The following is a 13,453-nucleotide window of genomic DNA, read 5'->3' on the forward strand; positions in this document are numbered from 1 at the left end:
CGTAATCCTTTTGTCTTCTAGCTAATAGTTGTTTATCATGACTATTTTCATGTTTTCTGTGATTTTAAAAAACATACTTAATACTTAATATGAGTTTACAAAAAGAAACAGCATATGTGTAATAAAATATGACTAATATTAAACTGTCTTTTTCTTTGTAAGATAATTAACTGGTAGCTGCTTCCCTTCTGTCTTGTGATTCGTATGTATACATATTGACTAATATAAACATGTGAGATTTTGTAACATATGTATATTATATTAAAATACTTGGTGGTTTACTGTTGTGTTGGAATCAAATACTAAAGTAATAATGTTTCGGAGATGTGGCACTGGCCATACTCAGGGCACATACTGATTTTGCTCAAACTGCACGTCTACTGGTGTGCCTCCCTTGTGAGAGCTGCAGTGGTAAGACACCGGGCATGCATTCGGGAGGATGGCAAATTGTATCCCTGAGTCATTTAAGGCAAATTCAGGGACGGCTTCTTTGAAAAAGGCACGGGCAATTTCATTCCCGTATCCAAGGTTGTACTTGGTCTTTAATGACCTCATTGTTGAAGGCACAATAAATCCACGTCTTCCACCCTTCAATTCCTTTGTGTGGAAGTCTATAGAGTACCAGTTGACAAATTAGGATATAAATTCACCCATAAAACAGCTATCACAAACCAGTGTTGAGACATCAAATCCCACCATCATGTGGTACAGAAGTTGCTTTATCCTGCACACAATAATATCCCAAGCCCAACCCTTAAGTAGTACAGATAATGTCAGACAACAGCTGAGAGCTGAGAGAGCTACACAGCAACTACTCCCAATCCTGCAGCTCACAGGTCATTCCTTTGTGGTTGGCCCATTTGCAAGACCTGTTCCGTAAACCCACCCACCACTCCTACTGCAGTCCAGTCACTACCGATAAAAGACTGGGCCACGTGTGAAAGCAGCCATGTTATACACACAGCCATGTTATACATCAGTTATGCTGCAATTACCATACAGCATTCCATGTGGGCGTGACAAGTAAGCAACTGTCTATTCACATGAATGGCCACCATCAAACTGTGGCAAACTGCAACCTTGACCATCCAGTTGGTGAACGTGCTGCACAGCAAAACACAAATGACTTCAACAGCTGCTACACAATGTGGGCCATTCAGACAGTCCCTTCCACCACTAGTTTCTCTGAACTATGCAGATGGGAACTGTCTCTTCAACACATCCTGTGTTCTCACAATCCCCTTGGTCTAAACCTCCACTACACTGTTCCCACGGCCTCACCTTCCCTTTTGCCTTCTCTTTGCCCACACCAGTCCTCCTCCACCCAGGCAGTGCACTGCCTGCTCCCACTACTCTTCGTGCCCCCCCCCCCCCCCCCCAGGCAGTCATTCTACCTTCCTCTCTCTCTCTCTCTCTCTCTCCCTCTCTCCCTCCCTCCCTCCCTCCCTCCCTCCCCCCTCTCTCTCCCCCCTCCCTCCCTCCCTCCCTTATCCTCTCCCCCTTTTCAACCCCTCTCTCTTCTCTGCCCCCCCCCCCCTCTCTCTCTCTCTCTCTCTCTCTCTCTCTCTCTGTCTCTCTCTCCATCTTCACCTTTCTTTCTTCATCACCTTTCTCTCCTTTCCCCCTTCCCTTTTTTCCCCTTCAGTTCCTCATGCCCCTCGCTCTTCCTACTTCTCTTTTTTTGCTGTACTCATTTTGTCTTGTTTTGTGGCTGAGAAGTCATCTGTCCAAAGACCTAGCTCTTTACCGCTTGCCCCACCCCACCTCCATCAGCTCAGGCAACGGCTTTTGTAGGTGTCCTGTGGCCCCAGGATAGCGCATGTGGGTGTCTGTGTGGTTATGTGTGTGCTGTTGCTAGAAAAAGAGCTAGTGCTTGAAAGCTAGTGTAAATGCTGTTTTCTGCTGTGTCTTTCTGTGCTCCATGCATCGATCCATTGTTGGTGTCTGTTTGCCTTTTCTTTATTTTATGTATAAAAGATACTAATCCATTCTTGAAATGACTCAAATCGATTGGCATTCTTCTCCCGCCTGGAACCTTCCTTTTGACTGACTTCTCTCCCCTCATCCTCCCAACATGTGGGACCAACTCTCAACATAAAGTAATGCCACCACTGGGAGAATTTCATTTGCTCCATCTTTTTCCCTGCTGGACTTTGCAGCTCTATTTTTTTCTTATCCATCGCCTCTGTTGTAGGTATGGATGGACAAGGATATTTTGTGGGTTGGGTGATTGGCAGAACGCTACTGTGGGGGATGGGGATAGGATTTTGGGTAAGATATCCCTCGTCTCAGGGCATGACAAGAGGTAGTTGGGCCCCTGGCAGAGAATGTGGTTGAGTTTTTCAAGGCCAGCATAATTCTGGGTGATTAGAGGAGTGCTGATCAGTGGCTGGTTAACAGGTTTACTGATGTCAGAGCAGCAGATGGAACAGTAGATTTTTTATGGATGAGTCTGATAGGAAATATTCTATCAGTAAAAGCTCTGGTAAGGTTATCAGCAACTCCTGCTTCCCACTGCAGATGCAGTGTCCTCCGAGGGCAAAGCTATAAGGACAAGACCTTGCGACATGGAAAAAGGTGACAGCTGCCGAAGTGGAGGTAATGTTAGTGTTTGGTGGGATCGATATAGACAGACATATTTATGGAACCACCTCAGATGTGGTGATCGACTTTTAAGAAGGTGGCTTGATGAGTTGAGGAGGAGGAGCAGAAGCCAGTTTGGGAATAGGCGTTGAGGTTATGGTGGAAAGAGCAAAGGTTATCCTTGTCATGAATCCTGATTGTGAAAATGCCATCGGTGGATCGGAACCAGACAAAAAGTTTTAGGTGTGGAGGGATAGGAAGAATTCCTCTAGGTGGCCCATAAAAAAGTTGGCATAGGATGGTGCCATACAAGTACTCATGGCAGTACCACAGATTTGTTTGGTGATTTGGTCTTTGAAAGTGAAGTAATTGTGAGTCAGGATGTTGCTGTCTAGGAGGATTAGGAAAGAGGTGGTGGGTTTGTTATAAAGAGGACACTGGTAAAAGTAGTGCTCCATGGCCGCAAGGCCATAGGCATTAGGGATGTTGATGTACAAGAAAGTTGCAACCACATGAGCAACAGAGAGAGTGGTGGTAATGGAACAGCAAGCTTTTGTTTGAAAAAAAAAAAAAAAAAATCATCTCAGCAGGGTGACGTTAATCTGTGCCAACTAGAGCTACAAATTTTAATATTGGTAATTTTAGGTTTGTAGTTTTTAATCAGTGTGAAATGTATTGAGTAGAGCATAAAATCAAACTTAAATACCATTTGCTTTTCAGGATGTGTTTAGTATTCTGGAGAATGTGTTTTCCTTTTTGCAAACCAGTTACAGTCTACAATGTCCTTGAACACAATACAAATTCCCTTTGATCCTCATCTGCAGTCAGTAGTCCACAAAACTCTTGCATTAATCAAACAATGGAAAATCCAGGATGGAATGTAACAATATTATGAGAAGGAAAGTTGCTAATCATAATATTGTTACAAAATCTTGCATTAGTTTAATATACCTTTCAATAGAGTAAGTACCAGCTAATAAGAATAAGAATCTTTATTAGCCGTTCAGTATTTTCTTATACAATGGGCTTCATCAATAATTTTAATTGCAGTATAAAGATGGTTATATCCTCATAAAAATGTATATACAAATCATATGAATATTGTGTAGTACAATAGCACACATTTGGAATTTTATATATTGTTAATTTTACAATAAAAAAGAAAACATTATACAGATTTATATTAAGCGGGGAGTATTCATGTTGATGACACTATGTCATTATCATATACATGTTGATAACGCTATGTCATTATCCTAAGCTATTGATACAAATTTAGAACACTCGAAATAGGTCTATTATGCCTATATGTTGAATATTGTTTTTCCAAATTTAGGTCCTACTACAGGCAGAGGTACCTTTCTCTATGTTAAAACAGCAAATCTACCATATTACAATCTTTATATTCATCAACTGAGTAAAATGCTTTACCTTTGAGCCATTGACCCAATGTTGTCTTAAATTTATTTTTGGATACTGTTTGTACAATTTTAGGGTGCATATTAAACAGTTCAAGGCCTACATATTTATAACTATTATGTATCTTGGACAATCTAGAGTATGGCAGATCAATTGTGTGGTTTCGTCTTGTATTGTGGGTGTGGACAGATGACGTAAGGGGATATTGAGCTATATTTTCTTTTACGTGTAATAAGCAATAATAGATGTACAAACAAGGAACTGTCATGATGTTAAGTTCTTTTGAAATGTTCCCTGCATGTATCCCTAGGAGATAAACCCACTATACATCGAAGAGCTTTTTTTTGCCATCTGAAAATTGATATTGAATTGGGAGAATTTCCCCAGAGCAGAATACCATATGAAAGATGGGGGTGGATATAAGCAAAATATGAATGCAGCAGTAAGTTTTGGATGGCATTACTCCTAAGCTTATAAAGTAGGAACATAGCCCGTGCAAGTTTAGAACAGACATATGTGATATGTTTATCCCAGCTAAGTTTCTGGTCAATCATCATTCCTAACAGTTTTAACGGACTTATTTTCTTTGTTTGATACTTTCAAATTAAAGAATATTTCCTCAGCTTTTGTTTCATTTATGAATAGGGAGTTTGCACTAAACCAATGAACTGATTTTTCAAATATTATATTATTTTTTTCTCCTACAGATTCAAGAGTCTGTCCTGAATTGATGAAAGTGGTATCATCCGCATAGAGGACTGTTTTACAGGGTAAATACTGTGGCATATCATTAACATACACTACAAACAGGAAGGGCCCAATTATGGAGCCCTGTGGCACACCTCTTTTTATTGTTTGTGGGTTTGACAGCTGTCCATTTACACTAACAAATTGTACTCTGTTGCTTAAGTAGGATTCTAATAATTTCATGGTGTCCTCTTCCATGCCGTAGTGTCTTAATTTCATGATCAAAGTACTATGAGATGCAGTGTCAAACGCTTTACTCAGGTCTAAGAGAGTAGCACAAGAGATTAATTTATTTTCAAAGCCATCATATATATCACTAACAATATTTTCAACCACTTTAACTGTGGATAGTTTAGACCTAAATCCATACTGTGAGTTACTTAGCAAGTTATTCCTCTCGAAATAGTGATTCATTTATTGGTGAACACAGTCTTCGATTATTTTAGATATTATTGGGATTAATGAGATAGGTCGATAGTTACTTGGATTTGATTTATCTCCTTTCTTAAATATGGGAATAGTTACTGCTATTTTCAAACAGTCGGGAAAAATCCCTTGCTGTAATATATGGTTAATGAGAGTGGTTAGAGGGGACAGAAGATCACTTGATATCTTCTTTATGACAAAGTTTGACAGACCATAGAAGTCCTCTGCTCTGGAACTACTTAGTTTGCCTATTGCTTTTCTAACATCATTTTCAGTTACTGTTGCCCAGCAGAATTTATGGACTACATACTTATTTGAACCTAAAAAAGTTTTAGCATCAAGCATGGCGTTCGGGGCAGACAAATCTTGTTGTAAACTGAAGTTAACAAAGTGTGAGTTTAAGATATCTGGGGCTATGGGTATAGCTAGTTGAGTTGTTGGTCTATTTATTTCACTTTTAATTACTTCCCAGACAGCTTTACAGCTGTTTCTGGATTTAAGAATATAGTTATCATTCGCCCTACGTTTTGCTAAACTTATTTCAGATCTATAAATTTTTCTTATTCTAATGTACATCTTTTTGTACTCACTGCTGTTATGAGATCTGTCCTTAAACATAAGAACCATAATCCTGATGCTGTTGAGGTATGGTGAAAACCAATTATTTAGTCTCTGTGGTTTATGAGCTTGGTTATTATTCTATTTTTTTACTAATCTGGGACAACACTCATCAAATATTCTTGCAATTTCCTCTATAAATAATTTGCTTGTGTTATTCACACACATATCTTTGTATAAGATGTCATTCCATTTAACTGACCTTAATCTAGTTCTAAACTCTCTTATGTTGCATTCATTCATAGGTCTAACAGTTTTGTGTTGTTCATCTGGAATGATGACTGGAACTGTAATCCATAGGCCATCATGGTCAGCTAGGCCTAACTTGACTACTCGAATTTCAACATTATTTTCATGGATATTACTTATTATATTATCTAAGCATGCATTATATCTTGTAGGCTTATCATTTAGACAATAGCAATCAAAAGCTCTTAGGCTATCCAAGAATTCCAATATGATATTCATATTAATATCACCAAAAATTAAGATTCTTTGGTATTTATATTTAGGCTTAGTTAGTAAGACTAACAGTTTTCTTAACAAATTCGTATTCACTAGAAGATGGTGTGCGGTATATAGACGCGACAATAATATTATGTTTAGGTATATGTACAACTGCAGCCTCAAAGGTGATGTCTATACACAGGTCTGTGACATCAATAGTAAAGTATTGTAGATTTAGTCCATTCTTAATATATATTGTAACACCCCCATGTCCAATTGTTGATCTGCAGTAACTACTAGCTAAGGAGTAACCAAATGGAATATTGAGGTCAATTCCTGATGAATATAGCCAGTGCTCATTTACACTAAGTATACCACAGTTGGAAGTTTCTAACCAGTACTGCAATTCTTCCAACTTCTTTCTTAAAGACTGTATATTAATATGTAAGAACAGAAGACTATTTTTGCTAACCCTGGGCAGTAAAGATGAGGGTTCAGATTGTCTTCTTAAGGGCACTTCTATACAGCTGATATCTTGAGTTGTTTGTAAGTCTACTGCTGGTAGCCAGGCCCCATTTTGACAACGTTAGGATACATCTAGTTTCCTGCACTCAGAGTGAATGGTTTGAAGATTATTTTGATCCTGCTGGAGCATATCTGTTAATATTTTGCCAGACAGACCAGCAGGCTTTACAGGTTTCCCTGGTCCAGCGGTATTACTGTAAAGGTGGCCATTTCTTCACTCACAGTTTTGGTGATCAGTTTCGAGATTAATCTTCTTCCTTGGTTGTTGAGGTGGAATCCTTGTCGTGTATAGCACTCCCTGTCAAACTCGTTAGCTTTAATGATTGTGGTATTTTTGAATTTCGAACACAGGTGATATAGCCGTTTGTTTACTTCCAATACCTCGCAATTTATGCAGGATCGTTTTGCAAGATCATATCTAAATGGAACATCGACAACAAACGCTTTTTTCAATGTGATACTTGGTAATGTGCTTCTTAAACCTTTTATTAAGTTCACGCTGTTGTTTTTCGCTATGTCATTTGTTCCAGTCATAATTATGACGACATCAGCTTCAGAAGCCTTTTTGTTAGTGTTTTGCAAGACATCCTTGGCTTCTGCTGAAGGATACACATGCCCCAGACACTCGAGATTTACATTTACATTAAGGCAACTTGAAACATTACGACCTTGGCTGTCACTCAATAAGGTAATTTTACAGGTTTTACGTACTAAATTTTGACCATCACACTGTTTCACTCCTGTCTGAATTTCTTTTTTATATTTATTAGCACTATTATATTTCACTGCATATGTTTCCTGTTCACTACTTCGTTCATGAAACTTGCTAACATTCACACTGCAGCTACTTGTGCTGTTTTTGGCACTATGCCGTTTTGCTGCGAATGTTTCTTGTTCATCACTTCATTCATAAAACTTACTTACGTTCACTCTACAGGTTTTTACACTGTCTTCTGCCTGGCAGAGATGCGAATATTTGTTTACGTCGGCGAACCTTACTCTTCTTGGTGGTTTATTTACTACTGCTAAGCTATTATTATGGTGAACCGTTTCGCAGAGCAAAGTTTCCTTTATAGTACAGGTTACCTTCGATATCTGCGATTCATTATTTACTGCTTCTGAAGTCCCACATGCTCTCTGAGTGAGTTGTAGCTGCTGATTTTCTTTCTTCAGGTATATAATTTCTTTATGTAGGACTACCACAGTTTTCTGCAGACTGATTATTCGTTTGTTTAGCTTCACAGTAATATCACTACAAGGCACATATTTGTTGTTTTTTACTACTCAACTATAACTTTCATACACACGCGAATTACAAACACTACCAGTTGCCGCCATCTTAACTCCTGAACTATCCTTTAGTGTCTAAACATGAAGTTCTGGTCATCCATGTCAAAGGGCATTCTTGAATAAATTTAGTGTCCATAATCTTCTGGCAAGACAACAGATCATTGCTCTTGTTTGACATGATTTCAGCTAATGTTTTTGCTTGAAATAAAGATGAGATTGAATTAGGAGAGGTAATGAATAAAAATTAATAATAATTTTTACCATATAGTTACCCATCCAGTTCTCCACAAGAAAGGAATAATATCTTTTAAAATTGTAGACTCTCTCTGCCCAAATTTGCTATCATTTTGACTTTGGTTTGTATGTCTGCTGCATTGTCAGAGAGCGATAAGAAAGATAATTGTACAGTGAAATATTACAAATGATTGCTAAATTTCTTTATAGCTGCTTTTGAGATTGTGGGCTGCTATCTTCTCTCATGATTTCAGATCTTTTAAGAAGCAGAGATCCAGATGAGTAGCTTTTACAGCTCCACTACACTGAAGCCGTCATTCAACATAAGTACTCACAATTATAGAGAGAGACACCTCTCAGTGCATTTCTATCTTCAATGGATAGTTCAAGTTGTGATAGAAGAAATGGTTTTAACCAATAAATTGCTTTTGCCATCCATTGTGCTTTATGCAATGCTCCAGGAGGGCATAAGTCCCCCTCCCCCCCCCCCCCCCCCCATGTCTCCTCCCAAAAACATTACACAGAACTCCATAAATTCACTGTGTCACCTGTCACTGTTAATCAATCTAATTCACTTTCAAAAATATCTTAACAACTCCCTAATTTCTCACTCATTAAAAACCAAATCCACTGTCTTTTTGCCAGTATGAAAATTACTAATGTTGATACTTTTCCAGTTTTCTCTCAGTTGGAAAACTGATATGCCAGGACTACATATTACACCAAGGTACTTTACATTCAAATACACTTTTTAAAATAAGTGTACATATGTGATGATGGCATGGGAAATAAGACAACCTGTCCTCACGTGTTCATGTAATACACATGATGCATGCCCCATTAAGACGGCCAGTGTTTGAGGCAGTTCTGCCGCTGCAGAGATTTTGTGCATTGTCGTCAATACCCCAGTATGTCAATACATTCGAAACAGTATTTGCTTACTCTTTTTCAGAACTATTCTGTAATTTTGGAATACCAGTGAGCTGTTCACTGTCCCCAAATGTAACAATGATTAGAAGTTTTTCTTGTTTTGGGTCCCTCTCATTCAATGACGGCAGCAGTTTACAAGCCCAATGAACAATATGAACTGCAGGGATATCAGTCTTGAAGACTGATTTTATTGTTTCAGACTGTTGTCCTCTCTTCTTCTGTCTGATTATATCTAGAGACAATGTATTGTATTGTGACAGAGTGCCTCTGCTGTCACCTGGAGAATATATATACAGAATCCCTTACACTCGGCTGACATCTATACAAGGCAGCCGCTAATTTTTCAGTTATAAAATCTTTGGTACTTCATCTTGCAACATTCTCCAATGATCTACTCTCAGAAGTACATTCTAAAAACTCACCATCAACAGCATAATTTTGAAAATTTCTTATCCGATTCTTCTGATGATGAAGAAGGGAAGTACAGCAGAAGGTGTAGAAGTAGATGATGTGCACTTTTGTTTCTCTTGCCTTTCCTCTTCCTCCAGTTTTTCCTGCCATACTCTTTCTTCTTTATCCACAAGTATTTGGTCTAGTCGTGCAATGTAGCCTTTATGCCGTGCCTCTTTCTGTTGAAATAAAACCATCCTATCTTCTTCCAACTTGAAAGTTTATTGAGCATTGACATGTGCAATATCAAATAAAGTATCCCAGTTATTTATAAACTTCTCTTCATGGCATTTAAACACATCTTGGCACTTATTTGTGATTTTTGCAACTTTCTCCCCTCTGAATGCAAATTAGTAACTTTTTATGAACAGTGCTGAATAGCTCTTTTCAGAATTCTTGCTTTCTCCCAAAATATGATGCACCCACAAACCACAAGATCAGCACTTTCACTAATGGTTAATTTTACTTCCTGTATGTTATAAAATAAAACTCCCAGCACTTCTCTATTTACCAAACAGACATTCCTTGGCACATCTTAGATAATGACTGGAAAATACATACAACACAATCAGTTACAAATAAACAACTGACTGCGCATACTGAAAAGCTGAGGTGACGTCACCATGACATCAGCAAACATTCACACTCAATTTGGCACAGGTTACAGTGCTTCGATCACAACAAAATTTTGTGCAGACGTATTTCATAGTCATTCAGACAATACTGGACGGTAAGCACTCACAAATATCGAAGTCAGAAAATAAGGACACCCTCGTGTTGATCAGGAAAGGCAGAGGATCTTTCTGTGGCAGCAATTTACCCGGACACAATAGAATGACCAGTAGGGAGACCTGTGGGGTTGGATTTGTAGTGTTTGGGGAATCGGTAAAAGAGAGGAGTGTGTGGCTTGCTGGTTTGAGAGGGGGAGGGGGGTGGGGGATGGATGCTTTGGGATGGACCTAAGGCCATGAGGAGCTGCTGGAGGTCTCGTTGGACTTCTCAGATGGAAATATGGTTGTAAGGTTGCAATCAGAGGTGCCAGAAAGCCGGCAGAGGTCCTCAACCACATAGTCATCATGATTCATGACCCCTGTGGTGGAGTCTTTGTCTGTGGGAAGGATGATACAGTCTGAATTACAGATAGCTGTGTGTTATCTAGGAGTGATGTTGGATTCACTGGGGAGCAATTTTGGAAAGGAATTTGTGTCCTGGTTAAAGTGATGAATTTCTGAAAGATTACCAGAGAATAAGAGAGGAGGATTGTGGTTGGAGGGAAGTTGGAACTGTTTTAAACAAGGATCCGTATGGGGTCTTGGTCAGTTGTTGTCAGCAGGGTATGTGGCAAAGATATGTTTCCACTGCAAAGAAGAATAAAGGAAAGAAGGTCCTTTACAAGTTTAGCAAGGTTTAAATCAGGTTTGGGGCTAAGGATGAGGCCTTCGGAAGGCACCGAAACTTCTGCAGGGGTCAGAATTTTGGCAGATTGACAACTGTGTTATGCAATGAGTGTTCTGGAGTAGTGAGTTTTATGAAAGATGTGGACAGTGGAATGTGTCAGTGAGGCATGGTCAGAGAGCTTTTGAAATGTTGGTTGGGGGAGCAGGGGGGGGGGGGGGGGGGGGGGGGAGTGGGACAGTTTGGATCAGAGAGGTAGCTTTTTCTTGAAACTTCCTGGCAGATTAAAACTGTGTGCCGAACTGTGACTCAAACTCGGAACATTTGCCTTTTGTGGGCAAGTGCTCTATCGACTGAGCTATCCAAGTACAATTCATGATCCATCCTCACAGCTTTACATGAGCAAGTATCTCATCTCCTACCTTCCAAACTTCACAGAAGCTCTCCTCCGAACCTTGCAGAACTAGAACTGCTGGAAGAAAGGATATTGCAGAGACATGGCTTAGCCACAGCCTGGAGGGATGTTTGCAGAATGAAATTTTTGCTCCGCAGGGGAGAGTGCGGTGATATGAAACTTCCTGCCAGATTAAAACTGTCTGTTGGACCGAGACTCAAACTCGGGACCTGTACCTTTCACAGTAAGTGCTCTACCAATTGAGTCGTGCTTGGGTAGCTCAATCAGTAGAGCACTTGCCTGCTAAAGGCAAAGGTTCTGAGTTTGAGTCTCAGTCCAGCACACAGTTTTAATCTGCCAGGGAGTTTCTTATCAGTGCACACTCAGCTGCAGAGTAAAAATTTCATTCTGGAAGCCTTTTTTGTGGTTAAAGGTAGTCACATGTGGGCATACGACAGCAATTGCTGGGACAGCTTCCTCAGATGATGGTGGGAATTCTGTTCCAACTGCTGAAGGGCAACAGTTTCTGTTGCAGTGATGGGATTCAGAAGCTGGAATCACAGAGTAAAAGGATTTTGTGAAAGAGTAGAGGCTGTCAGGTGTGGTTTTAGCATGGATTGTATGATTATGAAGGACCAAATTTGTGAGTGAATGGACTGATGCAATTTGGAAAGATGAAGGTTTTTGCCATGGGATGGATGACAGCCTGAGATGCCAATTTTAATGGTAAGGCCATTAGGTGGGCCACAAAGTACCAGACAGGATTTTAGGTAGAGGATGTTTGATTAGAATTTTGGAAAGCAGAATGTTCAGAATTGGCGGACATAGAATGAGCAGGGATTTATTGTTGTGTGGTTTGCGACAAAAGGAGTAACAGAAAATTTGTTTAAAAAAAATCAAAAATAAGTTTAAAATTTGTGGTTGAAGCATTTTTATGTATAGAGAGCTATGTTGGAAGTTCAGAAAATGTTTTGAAGAAACAGGAATTAGTGGGCGCACTCATAAATAAATAAGTTGGACAGCAAATTGAGATGTGTGACAAGAAGAAACACTTGATATCATAAATAAACACAAGCAATTGTAAATAACATGTGTGATCAGAGTAATAGTCAAGTTGGGCAGCACAAGTCACTAGAGGAGAGTATGTTAAAATCTGCACTGTAATTAAATGTTTAGAAAGGGGTGTCACCAAGAGAGCAGAAAGTTGTAGAAGGGCACTATTTACTGTGGTGGGGCGTTACAACCACTGGTGTTCAGATGGCGCAACAGAGGGTTGCTGTTGTGCGTTTTGAAGGCAGGTACAGTAGAAAAGGAAGTATAGAAATATGAAGGAATAAAGAATGTACAGCGAGCTATAGATAATTAAAGAGATGGAGTAAAAGAGGTAAAAGGGTATGGCAAGAAAGAGAGCTGAATCGGCAGTATATAATAATAATGGAGTACCCTGGATGGAGCAATACATAAAATAAAGGTAAGGCAATCACGTACCTGCGGCGGATCAGTGCACGGAGCACAGAAGCACACAGAAGAAAACAACTTTCACACTAGCTTTCAACCATTAGCTCTTTTTGCAGCAGTTGCACACGCGTAACCACACAGCACTCAAATGCGCACTCCTGTAGCAACAGTAAGACTAATTATTGATACTCAATAACTGAAAGCAGTTCCCTGTGCTGCTGGAGGTGGGAAGAGAGTAGGGAAAGGCTCATGGAGGGGACAGGAGAAAAGAGGCAGGTCTTTGAACAGATGGCCCTACGGCCTCACAATAAGACAAAGAGTACAGATGATACAGCAAAAAGAGATGCCGGAAGATGGGGGGGGGATACAGAAGAGGAGGCGAAAATGAAAGAAAGGTGAAGACAATTATGAAGAGATGGATTGGGGGGGGGGGGGGGGTGATAGTAGGGAGTCGTGTTGAAAATGAGGAAGAAGGGAGGTAGGGGGTGCGGGGAAGGACACACACACACACACACACACACACACACACACACACAC

This window comes from Schistocerca cancellata, chromosome 3 (genome assembly GCF_023864275.1).
Source record: "Schistocerca cancellata isolate TAMUIC-IGC-003103 chromosome 3, iqSchCanc2.1, whole genome shotgun sequence".
Lineage (NCBI taxonomy): Eukaryota > Metazoa > Arthropoda > Insecta > Orthoptera > Acrididae > Schistocerca > Schistocerca cancellata.